Source organism: Chionomys nivalis, chromosome 17 (genome assembly GCF_950005125.1).
Source record: "Chionomys nivalis chromosome 17, mChiNiv1.1, whole genome shotgun sequence".
NCBI lineage: Eukaryota > Metazoa > Chordata > Mammalia > Rodentia > Cricetidae > Chionomys > Chionomys nivalis.
Genome location: NC_080102.1, coordinates 6,656,042 through 6,673,701, shown reverse-complemented (window position 1 = coordinate 6,673,701; position 17,660 = coordinate 6,656,042).

The following is a 17,660-nucleotide window of genomic DNA, read 5'->3' as shown; positions in this document are numbered from 1 at the left end:
CACATCAGTTCATTTATTAACCAATGATATTCACAGCAAACAGAAAGGAATCCCACATCAACTAAATCAGCTTTCAAAGGTTATTCATAATTATGTGGGAAATGAGCCAGCCGCTTCTTTCTGTAAATATATTTTGATGAAAGCCTAGTCACCTACATTTGCTTGTGTACCTTCTATGGCAGCTTTTATGCCATCGTGACAGTAATAGATAGGTGCAGTTGCAGTTACGGGCACATCACCTGATAAAGCCTATAACACAAACTATCTGGACCTCTGTGGGGAGACTTTTAAGGAGTCTCTCCTGTACATCAGCAAAGCAGGGCATATCAAGCACGACCCCTTTACTCAGTCTGGGCAATGCAATCCAGCACAAGGAATAGGTTCCCAAAATCCAGGTAAAGCTCCAGGGACAGCCCCTGTTCCCATTGCAAGGATTCCCACATACAGACCAAGCTACACAACTGTCACATGTATGCAGAGGGCCTGCGTAGGTCCCATGCAGGCTTCCTGGCTGTTGGTTCAAACTCTGTGAGTTCCCATGAGCCAAGGTACTCCTCTCTGTGAGTTTTCCAGTGGTTTCCCTGACCCCTCTGGTTCCTACAATCCTTCCTCCCTTTCCTCAGAGGGACTCCCCAAGGTTAGCTCAGTGTTTGGCTATGGATCTCTAAATCTGCCTCCATCAGTCCCTAGATGAAGACTCTCTGGTGACAACTGGGGTAGTCACCAATCCGATAACAGAAGATGGCCAGTTCAGGGTATATACATTGGATGCCTCTTAATACTTATACAGAATAATATGGAAAATAGACAGTCTCACTGAAACATTGGTTTGGACCTTATAGAGCATACCAACATTTATGTATGTTATAAACCGTTTCACATCTAAGTAGAAAGAAATACTGATTTTGCTATTGACATATAAATGTTCCATTTAAGGAAAAAGCTTTAAAATTATATATAACTTTTTAAATATATACAAAAAATTCAACTTGTTCACAATCTAAAAATTTAAAATTAAAATTATAAAGCAGTTTTTAAAAATATCTGTGTGTTGTAGCTGAGGGTCAAACACAAAATACCCAGTACATATGACTCACAATTTCGAGTTATTACTAAATTATTTATGTCTTAGACCAAATGAGGATGAGGAATGTTAGCCTTGAAAAGGTGCTCTTGGACATCTCATGTCTTGTCAATTTTAACATGCTGTGGCTGGACTAGAATGCCGAATGTGTTCCCTCCCTGTCCATCCTTCTTATTAGAAAGCAGTTTTGAGGATATTCATGGTGCTGTTTGGATTGTTACTTAATAAGGGGCTTCCAGGGACTGGAGAGATAGCTCAGAGGTTAAGGGCACTGGTTATTCTTCCAGAGGTCCTGAGTTCAATTTCCAGCAATCACATGGTGGCTCACAACCTTCTATAATGAGATCTGGTGCCCTCTTCTCGCGTGGAGACATACATGCAGGCAGAACACTGTATACACAATAAATAAATAAATCTTAAAAAGGGGCAGGGAGGCTTCCAAGTTTCTAAACAACCAGGAAACTGGTTGTAAACCCCAGCTCCTTCTTTTTTCCTTCCTAATCTCCTAATGTCTGTCCTACGTGAGCAGCCACAACTCACTCCTCTCACCATCTAAAACAAGAAGTCTGTCAGTCCAGCAATACAAATGCATTCATCACTGTCCTGGCATGGCGCCTGAGAATGACTCTACTTCTGGCCCATTTCCCTTTTTCTCTCTAGCATCCAAAGCAAACAGGATTATTTGAAAAGTCGTATTTTGATTTTTGTATGAAAAATAAACATACAGCATGAGCTTTTATATCTTCTCTAAGCTTCAGATTCTTTATTCCACCCTGGACTAGATTAGGGATTTTTACAGTGTGTTCCCTCTGTTATGGATTGACCTACCATCCTGTGATATAAATTGACTTTTTAAACTATATACCTTCTGTTCATCACACAGGTTGTTAATGGATGGAGTAGGGCCTCCTGTCCACCCCATTCTTTTCTACATTTCCAGAACTAACTTAGGTTCCATCCGTGGGGCCCTTCCAGAGGTCCCCTTTCAGAGTGACTATTGGGTTTTCTTAAATCTCACCGTTTGGAAACACTTGAGAACCACATTCTGTACTCATCTGTATTTGATGCTAAGTACATTTCTGGTTGTTTGAGGGTTTCGGGGAATGGCAGTAATCTATACATTGAATAAGTGGTAGGCATGGTGGGCTTAGATGAAACCTTTCTCACCAGTTCTGGCAAACCATCTGGCTTCCTCTTTCCTGCAGTCATTTGTGCTGCTCAGCACCATGGAAGAGCTTAGTGAAAACCAACCCTGCCTGAGCACAGAGACTACAAAAATGGACATATACAGGTCATAGTAACTTTTCTATCATCGTGAAGAAATATCTGACATGGGCTGGAGAGGTGGCTCAGCAGTCGAGAGTATTGGGAGTATTGGTCCTTTTCCCTAGGGTCACAGTTCTATTTTAAGAAGCCACGTGATTCACAACCACTTGTAAATCCAGCTCCAGCAGAACTAATACCCTCTACTGGTGTTACCTACATGCTTATTATGGCCTCCTTTGCTATCCACATGTATGTGTATGTGTGCACAGTACACACACGCACACACACATGCACATGCACACAGATAAATAAATAATCAAATTAAAATAGCTTTTAAAATACCCTGACAAGGCAACTTATGGATCTATTCTGGCTCCTAGTTCAAGGGCACAGTCTGTCCTGTTGAGGAAGTCAGTGAGGCAGGAGCCACTCCCTTGGGCTCATTATATTATATACACGGAGGAAGCACAGCAAGGTGAAGGGTTTTGCTTAAGTAGCTTCCTCCTCTTTATGCAGTTTGAGTCCCAGGTTCAAGAAGCCACGTTGCCTACTCTAATAATGGGTTTCCCTATCAGTTAGCAACTTGACACAATGTCTCACAGGCATGCCAATAGCTCAAAAAATCTCTCACAGGTGTGCCTGGAGGTTTGTCTCCTCTGAGATTTTATATGTTATCAAGTTGATAGTACTAACCTTTACAACACTCAATATTAGCGTATGCATTTTACTAGAAAATAAAAAAATGCACTTTTTGTATTAGGTTGCTTTTACATACACCCAGAGTAAGAATTGTGAGGGTAACATCTTGGATCATTTATGTATGCAGAGAAGTCAACTGACTTTTACTTTTTAAAAAGTTTTTATTTCATTACAGTCACAGATGCAAGAACCTGTCTTCTCTTTTAAGAGGATGCTATTTGAATTGCATTCCATATAATTCTATTAAAATCTAGCAAATTTTACCAATCCCCTAATTGCCTTTGGACAATATTTGGTTTCATTTATGTTTCATAAATTTATATTTCTAAGTAATTGGGTCACCTGAATTCATAAACAGACACTTCCCTAGTTCTTATATAACCTTGGTATATCTGATAATTTTAACATACATTATGAAAATTTAATGCTCACAAGTGTTTCTCAAGTATAAATTAAAGTGAAATACCTGGCAAAATGGTTACCGAATGTGCCTAAACCTCTACATGGTGCATGGCACACAGTATATGAAATCATACATATACATAGTTGAAATCACCAGTCATATACTCAGAAGTACTGCCAGTGTTATAGTATTTCTACAACAAATATATCTTATATCATTTTCAGTAGTTATGATGTCTCCCTGCATAATTTTGACACAGCTTTATCAGACCATTAGAAGTTATCATTTTAAGAACAGAAACAAAGGCCAGTTAAAGGCTAATAGAGTTGTGAGGGACTCACAGTACCCTATGCCGTAGATGGCACAACTTTAAGATGGTCTAAGGGGCACCCAGTTATCTTCCTCTGCTTTCATGGATGTTGCATGTTTCAGTTTGTTTCATCATGAGAAAACCATTTTGAAATAAATTTTAATTTTACATTATTTTCTCCCCATTACTAGAGACTGAACCTTGATCCTAGTAGCTAAGTGCTTGGCCTTATCCTCCATGCCCTACACCTGCATTTTGTAAAGCTAAATTGAGTTTTTTTTTCATTCTTTGAAGCCTCTTAACAATGCCAGGTGGTGGTGGTGCACGCCTTTAACCCCAGCACTCTGTGGGCAGAGACAGGTGGATCTCTGTGAGTTTGAGGTCAGCCTGGTTTACAGAGTTCCAGGAAAGATTCCAAAGCTACAGAAAAACCCTGTTCCAAAAACAAAACAAACAAAAAACAAACAACAACAACAAACAAACAAACACAAGCAAACAAAAGAAAGAACAAGACAAAAACAATGCAAGTATGGAATTGCAACTTTAGTTGAGTTGCAAACCTGATGACCATTTCAGCAGAATGTGAGTGGTTTTTCTTTTTCCTTGATTGAAAGGAGATGTGACATTCTATGCCCAGAGTCCTTCTATGCTTATAGCAGAAGACATGCTTTTGTCAGGGACACACCACACAGCCTGCTTGGGCCTCGAAAAGCAGAACGCTTCCCAGGACCATCTTCAATAAACTCAAGCTGATCCTGCAGCCGTCTGCAAACTTGTCAGAAAGGGAAGAGTTACCTGACGGACCAGCATGAGAGAGAGCCCAATCCTCCATCTCTACGTTTTCCAATGAGTAGTGCAACTGCTCTTGCCAAAGAGTCCTCTTGGCTCCATAATCAGGCTGTTCCGCTTACTTTTTGAGTCAGTCATGGGGCGCCCTCTTGCGTTCCACCTTGGTACGGCAACATTGGGCTTATTAGAGGACATCTCTCTATTTCTTTTTTTTGTCTTCCTCTTATGACCCTCATCATTAGTGGAGCAGAAAGAGCTGCTAATGCAGAGAGACTGCACTGCGGAAGCGTCAGCAGAGTGGTCAGAGCAGCAGCAAAGGCGGCAGCAGCTGTGCCCTGGCCAAAGCAGTAGAAAGATGTGTGAAGTGTCCAGAGAGGAGCGGAGGAAGGAAACTGTGTAAGGAGGAGAAAGAGGGTGGAACTCTGATTGGGCAGACATGAGCAAGCATCTACTCACCCTAAATAGGGAACTCACAGCAGACCTATGTAGGAATACCATCAAAACCCAGTAGAGTATGAATCAATGTGTTTACTGGGGTTAACATTGCAGGAGTATTGGTGAGGAGTTACCGTAGGATGAGAAACGACTGGGAGACAGTCACACTGCCAAAAGCTCACCCCACCATGAGTGACAGTTCATGAAGTTTGGAGACAACTTGCAAGTGGCTCAACTGATGGCTGATGTCCTTTCCAGGCATATCAACTGTTCTGATCCTCTTCTGGGGAACTCAGTTGGTCTCTGCTTCTTTCAGGCTTATGACTGGTCTGAGAGTCCTTACTGCTTGTATGCCCTTGGGAAGAGAGGGACCTAATGAATCTGGTCAGCAGCAAGAACTTTCTGAACCTTTTGCTTATTTATTCCCTGAGCTTTAAGAGCTTCCATGCAGGATGGAATGCTTCTCCTCCCATTGGAATGTCTGTTGTCTTATGGTTATCACAGTTGGTCATTTTTACTCTTTACTCTTTGAGGGTTCCACCACCCGCTCCCCAAATAGATGCACGGAGGCTAATTCTTACTTATGAATTCCCAGTCTTAGCCTAACTTATTTCTAGCCAGCTTTTCTTAACTTATATTATCTCATCTATCTTTTGCCTCTGGGCTTTTACCTTTCTCTATTTCTTTCTTTACTATTTCCTGCTTGACTTGCCAGGTAACTGGGTGGGTGGTCCCTGGAGTCCTTCTCTCCTTCCCTCCTTTTCCATGCTTATCATCTTTATTTTCCCTCTTCCTATTTATTCTCTGACTGGCAGCCTCACCTGCCTCGTTATTGGGTGTTCAGCTCTTTATTAGACCAATCAGGTGTTTTAGACAAAGTAACACAGCTTCACAGAGTTAAACAAATGCAACATAAAAGAATGTAACACATTTTTGCATCATTAAGCAAAGGTTCCACAGCATAAACAAATGTAGTACATCTTTTTTTCCCAATATTTTTTAAATGTTTATTTATTTATTTAATATGTATACAATATTCTGTCTGTGTGTATGCCTACAGGCCAGAAGAGGGCACCAGACCTCATTACACATGGTTGTGAGCCACCATGTGGTTGCTGGGAATTGAACTCAGGACCTTTGGAAGAGCAGGCAATGCTTTTTACCTCTGAACCATCTCTCCAGCCCCCAATGTAGTACATCTTCAACTAATATTCCACAATAGGACTTTCCCACCAAGATGTATTATATGTTTCTTGTTGTTTGTTTGATTTTAATTTTTTTCTCCTTAGAGATTTTTTTCTATGCAACACAGAGACATCAAGGGGTTGCGAAATATGAAAGGCCTAGAAGCCAAGATAGAAGCAAAATAGATCTTGATAGAACAAAAGGACTAAAGCCAGATGATTAGTTAAGAATGTAGAGAGCTGGGCTGGAGAGGTGGCTCAGAGGTTAAGAGGACTTACTATTCTTCCAGAGGTCCTGAGTTCAATTCCCAGCAACCACATGGTGGCTCACAACCATCTGTAATGAGATCTGGTGCCCTCTACTGGCCAATAGGATATATGTAGGCAGAATACTGTATACATAATAAAAATAAATCTTAAAAAGAATGTAGAGAGCAAAGTTACAAGACTTTTCACCTGCTTAGTTAAATTATTGCTAAACACTTTATTCTTTTTCATGTACTGTCAATAAAACTTCTTCCTGAATATATTTTTCAAGTAGATTTTTATTGTTATAAACAATGGATCTTTTTAAGTGTTGATTTTTATATTCTGCTGTTTTAAATATTTTTATAATTGTATATATGTGTATTTATAAATATGCATAATTTATAAATTGTATTTACAAATGTATATATATATATACATACATACATATGTCTGTATGCTGAAGAAGTCTTGGTAAGTGATGGCTGTTGGAAGGGAGTGTTAGTTTCCTTCATGGATGTGGTGTCTAGGAGGCTGTCTATGCCCCACCAGATGGATCTACATCGATTCACATAGAGCTAGCACTGAGAGGAATTTAGATTTTATAGACTTGGGAAGGAATAACGATGGGGCTTATAGAGGAGGAAAATGGGGGTAGGTTTGATCAAATGTATTGTATAACTGTATGCAACTTTTAAACGTTCAAAATAAATAAACTGAATTGCATAGCACCACATTAAAGGGCAAAATGAGGAGCCACACTTAGTGGTCTAGAATATAGTGTTATGCCAAGGGACCTATATCTCAAACTGTAGTCTAGCCTACAACTGACTAGTTTCATGACAGCAAAACTAAGATTTACTTCCCGAGGTAAATCACCTAACTTAAATCAATTAAAGAACTTCAAGATAAAATTTTGCACTAGGCTGTTGCAATCATGAGAAAATTTTTAGTATTTCTAATGGCTCAAATTTTCTTCTTCATAAAATCAGAGAAATGAAATATTCGCTGTTTATGACCATCATGAGGTTTTTTTTTCATCATGAGGTTTTAATAAGAAATTCCATATAACATTTATGAAGAGCTGAATGTTACTTCTTCTAAACATCTTAGTGATGAAGATGATCTCTTTTTATTCAGCACAGCATGCCAGGTATTTGAGCTATGGAAACAATTTTTCCCCTAAATATTTAGGATTTTTTTATACTGATCTCAGTTGAAGCTTGTCTCTTCTCTACAACTATTTTGTTGTTGTTGTCTAATTTGAAATAAGCACAAGCTCCAGGAATCCAGAATCACGTGACAGTTTATTTCCATGGAAAACACTCTCAGATTTGAGGAAGCCTGCAGGGACTCTATGACAACACATACCTATGCCATAGTGCCTAATTTGGGGGCCTAAGAGTTGACCTTCACAGTCTGATATAGGAAAGAACCAAACCCAAGCCTTTTAAAGCCATGCATTCTCTAACTTCTAATGCTATCACGTATGTGCTTAATCTCAGTAGTAGTAGGGATATTAATAGCTGAGATTTAATGAAATCTTACCATATTCCAGACAATGTGCTTTTCAAAGAGAATCTTATAAAGTCACTTTGCAAAGATATTGTAAATGTCACCAATACTACAGTATTACAGATAAGAAATGGAAGCTTAGGCGTGTGTGTGTGTGTGTGCGTGCATGCGAGTGTGTGTGTGTAACTGAAATACAGTAGAAGACATCTTAGAGTTGAGAGTGAAAATTTTTAAACTGTTCTGAATCAATATAAACATAGAAAATACTAGTGGCACTCATACAGCACCTAAGAAAGCTGCATATCTTATCCCCAAATCCAGAAAAACTAAAAATGGCATACTTTTTATTATAAAAAGAAAATACCTCAAAACCAAGTTTTCTCTAGCTTGTAGAAATCTTCATTTTGCTTATGAAATGAGTTATCTCACAAGGGATATATTATCACGGAAGACTCTCTTTCTGAACATCTATGAATGCCAGTTACTTACATTTTTCTATACACAATCAGCCAGATTCAAAGTAGATACCTATCTTGTATTCTAGGATAATTCTCACAATGAAAGTATGAAGAATTAGCAAAACTATATTTTTTCTCACAAAAGTATAATTTGATCCTGCTTTAATTCTTTTACCAGAATTTTATGTCTCAGTATAGAAATATTTTATCAAATATGTTTATAAAAGACTTGCTCTTTGTCAGTCCTCAAAAAGTCAATCCTCAAAAAGAAGAGAACAATTAAATGTACCATAAAATAAGTCAAAGAGTTATTTTTTATATTAGACTTTTTATTAGTACCTTTCGCCTTCAATGATCAAAGAGCATTAAGCATAATTTTTTGAATTGAATAAGATGACTTTTTATGTTACTAAATAAAAAACTTTATTTGGGTGGTAAAGATGACTAATTATACATAATTATTTAAGCTTTATTTTATAAGTAAATCATCACCGTATAAGAATATTGGTGTGAGCCGGGCACACGCCTGGGAGGCAGAGGCAGGCGGATCTCTGGGAGTTCGAGGCCAGCCTGGTCTACAAGAGCTAATTCCAAGACAGGCACCAAAGCTACAGAGAAACCCTGTCTCGAAAAACAAAAACAAACAAACAAAAAAAGAATATTGGTGTGATAGTATCTTCTAAAATATGCTTTCTCTAGCTCTCTTACACAAACACACATACACATACAAATAATGTTCAAAGAACTACCTGTAAAATCAATGAATAGTTGATTTGGATAAAAAGTGTGATGGTAAATTATGAAATATAAGCAGACACTTTCATACCATAAATTGATTCACCTCAATAGCGTTTCCCTTTTTTTTAAAAAAACATGCTAATTCCAGTTCCCCCTCCCTCCCCTCCTGCTATCCCCATCTTCCCCTCACCCTACCCAGATCTGCTCCTCAGAGAGGGTAAGGCCTCCCATGGGAATTCAATGGATTCTGTCACATCACCACGTTGAGGCAGGACTAAGACCCTCCCCTCGTGTCTAGGCTGAGCAAGGTTTCTCTTCATAGGAAATGGGCTCCAGAAAGCCAGATCATTCTTTAGGGATTGCTTCTGGTTCCAATGACTGCCCCACAAACTGCCCATACATGGCAATGTTCTTCTTAATAACCAGAACCTGGAAACAACCTAGACGCCCCTCAACAAAAGAATGGATAAAGAAAATGTTTTTACACAATGGAGTACTACACAGCGATAAAATCAACACCTGCAAATTTGCAGGCAAATGGACCTAAGTGGAAAAAACCATCCTGAGTGAAATAAACCTGACCCAGAAAGCCAAATGTGCTATGTACTCACTCGTGGGTGAATAGTAGACATAAAACAAAGGATCGCCAGCTAAGTCCTCCCTCAGTGGTAGCAACATGCTCACTGTGTTGGGCATAGGAACTGGGACAAGGGTTCTGCTCTGTTGGACTCTATACTTAAAGAAGGTCCCCCCTTTAAGCCCCTGTTCACATGGGGTGCTTGTCTCTTTCCTGCACCTTAAATTCCTTACTTCCATCCATGGGGCAGGGCATACAAGCAACACTAAATGAATGTAGTAACTTACTATATGTGTGTGTATGTCTGTAACGTGTGTGTAACGAAAGTAATTAAAGAAGAATAAGTCATGATTTAAAAGAAAATGAGAGAAAACAGGAGGAATTAAAGGAGAGAGAGGGAGGAAATTAGGTGAATACAGGACTTTTATGAATCAAGAAAAATTAAATACTATTTAAAAATAATCTGCTTTAAGCAATAGGTTGCCAGTGATCCACAGACTAGGAACATTTTAGCAATGGATCTCTTCCAGTCTCCCCTTGATCCTCCTGATGGAAATTCCTTCATCCTCTTCACAGCTGTAGATCTCCACTACCTCCATTCTCCTTCCACCCTTTCAGTCCCATGGAGGAACATCCTCTATTTGGGAATATTCATTTTATCAGCTGCCACCTTTAAAGTTTTCTTCGTAAAGCCACATGGGTCGATAGATGGGAAACATCCCCGGAAAAGCAGCAGGTCAGCATAGGGAAGAAGAGAATAAGTTATAGAAAACTTGCTTCATTGGAGGTTTGTGATGTGGCCTCTACATCACCCAGATTTGGAATAAAACTGCTGGTTCAAAATAATTAATGACTGAATAAATCAATACTACAGATTTTGTATCTCCAGAGAGAGAAAGCAAAGTGGGAAATAAGATGATGCTTAGATTAATCTATTCAACCTATGAATGTTCATTAGCTGTGAATTATGTTTAGGTCAGCATGTTAAAAACTGTACACGAAACTATAAGGGAATTGGCTACATAATTAATTGAGTCTGGTATGAGATACAAATGTGTTGACTGAGTTTTCTATTCTGCCTAGTCCTTCAGACATTCAGTCCCAAAGAAATCACACAGAGGTCTACTTTAACTATAAACTGACTGGCCCATTAGCTCAGGCTTCTTATTACCTCTTATAACTTATATTAGCCCATTATTCTTGTCTATGTTAGCCATGTGGCTTGCTAACATTTTTGGCGAGGAAGTCACAACTTGCTTGCTCTGTGACTGGGTCAAGACTGTGGACCAAGCTTTCCTCTTCCCAGAATTCTCCTGTTCTTGTCGCCCTGCCTCTACTTCCTGCCTGGTTGTCCCATCTATACTTCCTGCCTGGCTACTGGCCAATCAGCATTTATTTAAAATATAATTGACAGAATACAGACCATTGTCTCATACCAAAAATGTGTGATTCTGGGTTCAAAATTCATTTAAAATTTTAACAAAGTGACAGCAGAACATTGAAATAAATGCCACTAAATAAATAAATAAACAAACAAATAAATAAATGTAGGGTCCTGTAGTCATGAGTGGTTTGCCTGTTCTAAAAGCTAGCCCTGGTGGCAAGCAAGAGAGACTTCTTTGTTCATGGAATTATTAAACAAGCTATAAGATAACACTGCAAATGGCTTAAGAATGCAGGAGCATGTACCTTGGTTTGGTGCATCGGTGAAGATTTCTCAGAAGTGACACTTAAGCTGAGATGTAAATGGAATAGCAATGAATTCGAAGAATCAAAAATGTTTCATCTTATTGAAGGGCATAATGCGAGAAAGATGGGAGATGAGAAGATATACTAGAAGATTTTATTTTTATCTTAAAAAATAAGATGAAGCCATTTAAAAAGCTTCAGTAGAAATGTCTTAATCAGATCCCCATCTTTAGAAAGTAATTTAGATTACAGAGTGGAGGAAAATGGGTTGATGGGTTCAGGGGTGACATTGAGTGGATGTGATGAGAAAGTGGATGTGTCTGCAGAAAGTTCCCAGTGCTCCTCCCTCATGAACCCCAGAGTGATCAGCAAGTCAATTCCCATGATCATGAACTGTGGAACATGTCTAATTGCTACTAAGGTCCCTTCAAGTGATATACTTCCTTACCTTGTTCCTGTGAAATCATGACAAACAGCAGCAGTTAGACTTCATATCGAATCACCCTCCCCCCACCCCATTTCCCAAAGTTCACATTTTCTTATCTGTGACATTTGCCAGTGAAATGAATGTTTAGACTGCATCTCTGGCAACCATCTGTTATTAGCTAATTGAATTGTTCCTCTGCTCTTGATACCACCTTCCGAAGTATTTTTGGCTTGAATGGCTGCGCCTCCTTTCATGCTAGCTTTGACCTGTAGTTGCTCCTACTAATTTTGAAGGGAATAATACAGGAGTAATTTGTCCACTCATCTCGATAGACGCTCTTTAATCTAAACCTTCTCATTAAAAGTATACTCTAAAAGCCACATTTGTTTAATTCTTGAAATATACTTATTGTTGGTGTTAATAGAATTTGGGGAGTTAAAGAACAAACAGCTCATGATTGGGAAGATAGCTCAGTGGCCAAGGGCACTCGTTTGTCCAAAGGATTTGAGTTCAGTTCCCATCCCCACATCCGGTAACTCATGACCTCCTGTGACTCCGCCTCCTAGGGAATCAGGTGCCTCGGGCCTTAGTGGGTACCTGAATTTGCGTGTATGTACCTACACACAGACTCCACACACACTCATAATTAAAAGCAATAAGTCTTAAGAAAGAATAAATGTCTTATGAAAATTGAGACGAGGGGGGGGGAATATATGAATTCAAGGGCGTAATGCAATTCTGTTGTGCAGATCTCATTTCCTCTCTAGTTTTTACTTTTTTGTTCACAAAAGATGGCATTTTTTCTTTGCATGCCTAACGTAGTAAAAAAAAACCATAAACATTGACATTGACATTACTAAAGTTGTCATACACTTTGTTTAGTGAATTAAGAATTTTGTCTGTGAATTGGCAGGGTGGTTTCTCACTTAGGGAGACAGCATTTACTGTTTGCCCCTTCTTTCTAGGACTCTTATCCCACTCCTCCCACTTCCTGTCATGCCAATTTCCTGAATGTCAACTGTTTCTCTTTTGGCCTCTACCCTTTGTCAAGGTTTGAAGTAGAGCTCACCTTGTGCATTGAAGTGGTCATGGGCTCATTTCTATACCTTGTCCTTGTCACCTTTTAGACAGTTAAAACAGTGTTTTTCAAACAGTAGGATACGATCCATAAACGGGTCATGGAATCAATTTAGTGGGTCATGGCTAGCATTTTATAAATGAACTAGAATTGCCTAGACTAGAACAGAAAAGAATAGAATAGAAAATACCAGAGTGCGTCTAACAACAAGGGGACAACTATATTGTGAGTAGTTCCTTTTTTATTTAAGAGAGGAAGACTGTACACAGAGTTTCAAAAATAGTTTTGTTACCACAGCCATGGTTAAAAGCATTTGAAAATCACCAAGTGGAAAAACGGGGTTAGGATAATATTTCCTATATATTGCCTAATATAGATGATCCTAAGATGTCTGCGCTTGGATAGCTTTTTAAACTGATAAGATTATGTTCCTTTCAAGAAGAAAAATCATAGGAGTACAAGGTCCACACAAAACTGGATTGTCCTAGCACGAAGAGGAAGGACATTATTACCCTTAGCACCATTGTGTAGGATTTCTTCTACTTGTTTGAAGCTTTCGTTTTACCTCCTCACTCCATTTAGCTGAAGTCTTAGTCCATCTGCCCACTTCACACACTTTCGATCTCTGGCGCCCATGTCTTCCCCTCACCTTTGTAGGACCTTCTTGTTCTGCAGACTTAAGAGAACTTTCAGTAAGCTGTCTGACCAGACTTCCACACAGTTTCTTCACTGAATACTCTTGGAGTCTTATCTCCCACAGATACTATGATAGCAAAAGCTTGCTTCTGTTCATTTGCACATGTCTATTTAACATGACATCTGGCGGGTAAGGAGCAGTCATCCGTGCACCATACATGGTCTGCGAATACGATGAGGAATTCTTTATTTTTAGGATCCAGTCCTCCAATCTGGTAGATATGCAATCTCATGGAACTGACGTGTTAAAATTCCCCAAAGTATGACAAAAATGAAATCAGGCTGTACTAGCTCCTTGGATTCTAGCGATGACTAAAAACTACATTTTCATGCAAACATAAATCACAAATGGAATTATGATAACCGATTACCCTCCCCACCCCCCACCCCCACAAGTGCACACAAATCACTTGTAATCCTGCCCCGGAGTGCTGTAGAGTTGGCTCATTGCACATGCTCACCGAGCTTGTCAGGCTATTCAATCACGGTTCCTTCCCATGGCATAGCGTGCAGGGCTGTTCAGAAACCAGTATGTCTCTATTCCCCTTGATCGACTATAAGGGCAGAGCTGTGCCAGAGCAGAGCACAGCTGGTTCACAATGGGAGTAATCCTGAGTGTGTATCTTCGTTTTATTCATCTTCCATTTCTGTTTGACAGAATTTCACGCTGCTAGAAGATATTACATTGACAGTTGAGAGATAATTCTCGTTTTTTTAAATCCAGAGAACAAGAGGCACTTGGGAAGTGACTATAAATGTCCTCTGTGTGTCCCAGAGATATGCCTCATCCCTGCGCTGGAAGGAACACACCTCCGGGAAGAAAACAACTTTGATCAGTAATTCTTTTTGGAAAACATTCAGAGAAATAGATCTCAGCGATTCTCCCAGGAGTGTGGGAAGCCCTCCCTTTCAAGTGGCCGTGATTCTGTCATTCCTCACTGTCCTCAGCAAGGGATGGAGAAGAAAGGAGGAGATTTGAGTTTCTAAACAGGCCTTTTTCCTTCAGTTTAGTCTCACAGACTTTGTCCAGAATAAAATCCTTCTGTAAGTACTGATGTGGGATGCCCTTCTGTATATGCGTTTCTTTTATTGGCCTACCGCAGGACAGCAGATAGTCAGGCTGGAAGAGCTACGTAGAGAGAGTAAGTGGAGTCATAGAGGCGCTATGTAGCTGCCAAAGGAGAAAGACGTCAGAATGTCGGAACCTTACCAGTAGGCCACAGCCTTGTGGTGATACACAGATGAATAGAAACGAGTTAATTTAAGATATAAGAGTTAGCCAGAAATATGCCTAAGCTATTGGCCAAGCAGTGATGTAATTAATACAGTTTCTATATGATTATTCGGGTCCGAGCATCCAGGAATGAACAAGCCATCTCTGTTTACACAGTACAGGTCCTGTCCCTTTCTTATTTCTAGGCTGCCCCTACTGGTTCTGCCTGGGAGGTGTTCTGTTACAGATGCTGGCCAAGATGAATGGTGCTCCAGTCTTTAGTGTGTTCTTGGGACCAATCCTCCTGCCATTCTAGATCAGCTGAAGGACAGATGCTTTCCCCAGTTTTTCAATGACCTCCCAGGGGTGGACCTTTGGAAGGTCTGATAGAGTTTCTATCTGAAAATATAGAAACCATTTCTTTTTATTTTTTATTTTTCCTACCAAAGGGAAATGTATTCCTTCTCCATGAGGTAGATTGCTGTTTCTTATATTTGTTCTGGATTAAGTACTATCCCATCTTCTGGACTACTGATTATTCTACTTATGTATCTCATGTATTTCATCACTTTTAAGGGACGCTTAAGCGTTGGTTTTATTTACAATTTAACTGTGACAAATTTTCATATTATACCAATAAATATGATAGATATGTTTCATGCCTTTCAAGTTCATAATAAACACTTCTAAAAATGCACAAATTTTGGTAAACCTAAAAATTTAACATTATATATGAGAAACCTTAAGTTCTCTAAATGTTTCAATATTGTTTTTAATATAGAACACATTCTAATTAAAATCAGGACTTACTGAGTCAAAAACATAATTTAAATGCAGTTGTACATTTGACATGTTAATTCTTAACTCTATGCATTCCAGACAATATGGGGCAATCACTTTTCAAAGGAAGTTTGGGGGTATCTACTCAGCTTATAAGGATCCCTTGTTAAGCAAATTCGTGTGGGCCAGGATGTAACCGAACTGACAGGCTCAAGTCTCCTACTGGTGCCTTCTAAAGAGGTGGCCTTTCATAGACTTTGCTGTTAAACGGACTTCAAATTACATATTGTCTGATGTTCAAACAGCTCACTAGTTCCAGCTCAGGTGGTTGTGCTATTTTATTGGATCATATTTGTCATACTTCAGTTTCCTTTGAATTTCCACCGAATTCTTCACATCTGTCAGTGCTGTGCTTGTCTTGCAACCACATAATAATTGGGCTACGTGAGCCATGAGAGAGCTTTAGGTCCGCATAACTGAAAAGATGGACTCTTTAGCATGAACACTGGAAGTCTCTAAGGAAGAGTGGCTATTTTCAGTAGATTGCAAACGCTGTTGACACGTTAGTTTTTTTTTTTTCTTGACATTGATTTCATATTTATCTAGGCTCCTTTTGCTAACACTTAGGTTAGTAGGTCTCCAGCTTTAGTGTGGACGAGCATCCACAGGGAAGCTTGCCGAGACAGAGATGAGTGGACTCCATACCACAGGGCTCCTAATTTGGAGTCTCTGAGGGAAGATGGATAACATATGTTTCAAAATTGTCCCCAGGTGATGCTGGCACTGCTAGCCCATAGCTCTCCTTTGAACTCTCCTGTCTTTGTTCATTTCCAGAATGATTAGAATTGTTTTCTCACTAAAAGCTATATGTACCAGTTATATTGAAAATCATCAATCAGTTCATTCAAAAGTGGATATTTGTCTATTATATACTTTGATATTATGTTCAATTCCAAAGATATAAAAATAACCAGCATTTATTTTATATATCATTTGTAAATATATAATATGTATAAAGTTCTAGAAATTCTAGAACCCATACAAGGAACTCCTAAAGTATGTTTGAGATCTTGGAAAATACAACCACGGAAAGTAGTTTCAGCTAAGATCCACAAGGCAGCGAATTTTTAGCAAATGAGAGATTGGTGGAAGAGGGTAGTGTGAGGATAGGCTGTTTTCATTGAAGGGGAGTGGCCAAGAGAAGCAAAAATGCTGGTGATCTCATTTGGGGTTTAAAATCAGGAACACCTGAAGGCAAAATAATTTTGTAAAGGTGTTTAAAGTGAATACATATTTAAATACATTTGATACTGGGGGAAAAAGTCATTACAGTGTGTAGCTCACAGACATGGTTGGACCTGCTACTCTGTGATGGTCATGCTGTCCATCCTGTAAGGTCATAGTTCCGGCCATGACAGTGACCTAACTCTGTCATGGACTGTTCAAAACTATATCTGACCATTTCTGGGTTTTAGTAAGTGTCTTAGAGAACGGACCAGAAGTTCTTCATGAAACCTGTATCCTTACACTTGGGGGCATAGCCATTCTATAATTTCCCTCTTCGCTTTCATGAGCACGTGACTAGGTAAAGAATTCTAACCAGAGGACTGCATTCACTGGGGATGCAAGTTGTTTGTATGTCTGGTGCACACATCTTACCTTCATATGTTCTCTTTCGCTAGCTTTCAGCAGAAGAGTTGTCTTCTAAGAACCATGGCTTAAGAATGGGAGGACCACCCCTAAACCGAACTTCTGAGTAATTACTTGGCTCTCCTGTCTATGGGGGATAGAGCTTAATTTTCTTTGTCATAGCAACTGGAATTTCATGTTTTATCTATTACAACATCTATTATAACAACTGATATCTCTACATTAATATAGTGACATTTAAAAAATAATGATCTTATTTAAACATGAAAAGCTAGAAAATTGTTCTTCTAGAATAAGTCAAGACCAAGCTGTAATGAAGCTTTAGGGTACCTAGGGATATTTTCAACATGAAAGTGGTGGTTGGGAATATTCTCCTGACACTTGCTAGTAGTTTCATTTACTTAAATTTTTTTCTTTAATTGC